Source organism: Cornus florida, unplaced genomic scaffold, assembly GCF_030987335.1.
Source record: "Cornus florida cultivar Cherokee Brave unplaced genomic scaffold, ASM3098733v1 CherokeeBrave_3.0.0_Hap2_Chr04, whole genome shotgun sequence".
In the NCBI taxonomy this organism is placed as follows: Eukaryota; Viridiplantae; Streptophyta; class Magnoliopsida; order Cornales; family Cornaceae; genus Cornus; species Cornus florida.
This window is the reverse complement of record NW_026775574.1, coordinates 107,241,689-107,245,853: the sequence shown is the minus strand read 5'-3', so window position 1 is coordinate 107,245,853 and position 4,165 is coordinate 107,241,689. Positions and strand designations below refer to the sequence as shown.

Here is a 4,165-nt window from a genome sequence, read left to right as displayed (position 1 = left end):
AAGAAGTGTCGTCCGTGACGATGGAGACAACTCCAACACAAATGATATCCGATATCGTCATGAGTAGCTAATTCCTCTCTTAGGGCACTGATGTAACCCAATCTCGTATTATGGTTTGATTTTTTTAACTCTAGGATTAGTTTAATATATTATGTTTCCTTGATTATATGACTATGAGCAATTGAGACAACTCAATTGGTTTTCATGCTTTAATAGATTACAAACTGTTATTACCTTGTCTGAGATATAATTGTTTATTTTCTATTCTCAACCTATTTTATTAGAGGATATCTGGCGGAGCCTTGCCGGACATGAGAATAGAGGTCACATAATGGTGTTCCAATATTTTTTATAAAAGAATGTTTTTATAGTCTATGCTTAGGAAATGTGGATTGTTTGCAAAGTAGTTAGAGTAGGTAGGTAGGTGGATAGTCCACGCTAACCGCAGATAGGTTATAGTTAACTGAATTTTGTAAAACATCTTTCTTTAAAACCCGAATTAAACGAATGTTATTGAGTTCAATTCATTTGAAAAACATAATTGTTAAATCCCCAGAGTTAGTATAATTAACCATAGTATGATGATTGTGGTGAAGTCAAAGCCCTAAGATTTTTCTCTCTGATTATTTAATTTACTCTAGTTTAATATTTTGCTTTAATTTTAATTTGTTTTTAATCGTGACAACCAACAAAATTTTCAACCAGTTACTTGTAAACCAATAAAACTAAATTGAAAACTGAATATAAATCTCATCTCTCTATGGGTTTGACACCTCTCTTTATAGCACTATCCTACACGAAATCATACTATTGCGAGTGGTAAAATAAGACACATCAATTTTTGGCGCCGTTACTAGGAAGATTAGTTTTTGTTTAGTTTTTAATTAGGTTATTTTGGTTTACTAGTCTTCGGACTTACGGATATCTCATCTTATTTCTTTTTCTTTTCAGGTACAAGAAGTAGCAGTGAGGAGAACGATGCTTAAGGGAGAAAAAGCTTCGGTTTATTAAACCTTTTATGAGTTTTTACTCTTTTCTTTTTAGTTGGAAAATTTTATTTTTGTCACTTTTAGGATTAGTGGAATTAATGCATGTTAACTAGCTAAATTAGGTCAAAACCTTTAGTGCATGATTCTGAAATAGAGCGAACTTTGAGTCAATTAAAAAAGCTTTAAAAACATTTGAATAATATAGATAGTTTCTTTCATAATATAGCTGAACATCGTGATGCACCGGGTAATGGCAATGGTAATGGTAATGGTAATAGAGGACGGGTTCCACCTGTCCCTCCACAACCACAATTAAGGGACCATTTTATTCCTACCACATACACTTCTCCTTTGTGCTTTGTATTTCCGGACACTGATGCAACCCATTTTGAGATCAAGCCTGCTATGATCCAAATGCTTCCTACCTTCCATGGGTATGCAACAGAGGATCCCTATACGCACTTGGATGTATTTTTGGAATTGTGTTGAACTACTAAGTTGACTACTCTTACCAATGATTCATTCAGGATGCGACTTTTCCAATTTTCTCTTAAGGACAAAGTAATAACTTGGTTGTATTCCCTTCCTCCAAATTCCATATCTACATGGGAGATGTTACAACAAGAGTTTTTGAAAAAGTATTACATAGTAGGAAAAACCTATCAAATGAGAAGAGAAATCATGGCCTTTTCCCAAATCCCAGGAGAACAGTTCCATGATGCTTGGGAGAGATATAATGATTTTCTAAGAAAGTGTCTACACCATGATATTGCACAATGGCACTTGATAAAAATTTTCTATGATAGTCTCTCTAATTCTTATAGAAATATGGTTGATGCTTCTAATAATGGAGCTTTTCTGCATAAGAGTCCAGCTGACGCTTGGGAACTATTTGAGGCCTTAAGTGAAAATTCAACGCAACATACGTCCTCCTCTAAGTCTAGGTCTTCACCTGGAATGCATAAAGTTGAAAAAGTCTTTGAGGTAGACAAATCTAGTAAGTTAGCTGCTCAAATAGAAGCCCTGAACCGTAGATTCAATCAAATTCTATCATCTGGCTTTGTTTATATTACTAGTCCACAAACTACCTTGCCAAATGAAGTTTGTTCAATCTGTAATAATCCTTTTCATTTTGCTGACACTTGCCCTATGATGGGACAATCATCTGATATCCCACAGGAGCAAGTGAATGCTGCATTTTCTAAAACAGCATACAATCCATAATCTTCTACATATAATCCTGGCTGGAGATATCATTGATCGGTTGAGAATTTGATCTATAATAAATCAACCTTCGCAATAGCACGAATCATTGTAAAATAGGGCTATTGGTCTGGTAAGTCGAACCACTGGGACTGCGCTAATTTATGACAACCTAAGTGTCTAGAGTCTTTTTAGAATGATACGGGGTGTTCATAGAGGATTTGTTAGTTGTCACTTAAGCTATGAAATTAAGGTGCATAAAATAAAAGTTTGCAAGAGTTTAAAGGAGATGACATACAAGTAAAGAGGACTAGCGAAGTGAATCCGCCTCCATCCCTATACACATGCTAGATTAGAGCTAAATTGGGGGAAAAACAATATATGATGGTCAAGAAATATATAGCAACACATAGTTGCCATATAATCAACAAGATCCACATTAAATCTCAAGCAAGCATGATCCATCAAAGGTTAATATGTTTAGACTACCTAACTAAGGTGTAGTTTAACCACATTTACTTGAATGTAAGATTATCAAGCCCTAGATAAAATGATGAAGCACATGAGGTAAGAAATAAGCATAAACCATCAAAGGCTTCACCTAAGCAATGATCTATCAAAGTACTTATCAACATGCCATTAAACCATTTCATAACCTTGTCTCCATTCTCACCATGAAAACTCAAGCAATATGATTAATATAAGACATCATCTAAAATAAGATAATTAACTTATAGAAATCATTCATACATACATCAACATTCATTACAACAAATGAAGTGCTCTTGGTTATGAAAAGACCATAGAATGTACATTGTAATCCCCAAAATGTAGCCTGAATTAGAATATGCTTATAAGGGAGGGGCCTCATCACCTCCCTAGATGGAAGTTTAGTTACCCATGGGAGCCTTAGAAGAAGGAAGAAGCTTGGAAGATCCCTCCATTTTCGAGCTCCTTTGTTGTAGCTTCAAGAACTCAATCTTTTCCTCCTCCTTCTCTTTCTAGAAATCTTGCTAGATGAGATATGATGTATGATATGTGGTTCACCTTACCTTCTTGTAGACATTATCCTACCAAACCCTCACCAAACAAGGCTCAACTCCCCACCAAAAGACATCTCCAACCAACCCATAAAGATAGAAATCAGAAATAAGTGAATCAAGGAGCAAGTGGGCTGAAGTGATGGATCCCGGAGAGCATTCTGCCCGAAGTTCGAGCGCTCGAAGTAAGCCCTTCGAGTGCTCGAAGTTCCATCAGCTTGCTCTCTTCTCTTAACCTGTTTTGCACTACTTTGGTAAAACAGCCATAACTTTCTGCTCTGAACTCCAAATGATAAACCGTTTAAAGATTTGGATAGCTAATTCAAAGCTCTAAATACGCCATGCTTTAATCAAAGTCCAGTACTCGAGTTTATTAGGTTAAAAATGGAGAGCAAAGTCAAACTCCACTGCGCTAGAACTTCAGCCTTGAGCACATTGCTATTCAAAGAATCAACAAAACATCATTTTTGCTCCTTTTTGGCCAATAAACCTGAAAATATATAAAAACATGCAAATGAAGATAATCTACATAAAATAATCAAATAATGGACTTAACTAATGTAACTAAGGGCGCTTGAATATGCAATATTCGGCGCTTATCACACCCCCAAACTTGCATTTTGCTAGTCCCTTAGCAAAACCAAAATGAAAAACTCAATGAAATGACAACAATAGGAATGTTACCACACAAAAATATCAACCATGGCAAAATGAAATATATACATAGCTCAAATACAACTCGAAACAAACAAAGGACTGGAGATGGGGTCATTAAGTAGACTACCATGCATATATGAAGCATTGATACAAAAATTGGCTAAACACATTTCAACATACATGCATCAACATCCTAGTCTATATAAATAACTCAATTGTCATCTCTTGAATGGAAATCAACTCTAACTTCAGTGAAAGTGGATTGGATTCTCAACA

The 4,165-nt window shown here is 35.4% G+C and overlaps 1 non-coding gene across 1 annotated transcript; it reads right to left on the bottom strand.

Moving 5' to 3' along the window:
* Positions 1–1,653: 1,653 nt before the first annotated feature.
* On the bottom strand, positions 1,654–1,759 carry LOC132305816 (small nucleolar RNA R71). Its single transcript, XR_009481703.1, has one exon. It is a non-coding gene; the product is annotated as a small nucleolar RNA R71 (small nucleolar RNA).
* Between the last annotated feature and the right edge of the window lie 2,406 nt (positions 1,760–4,165).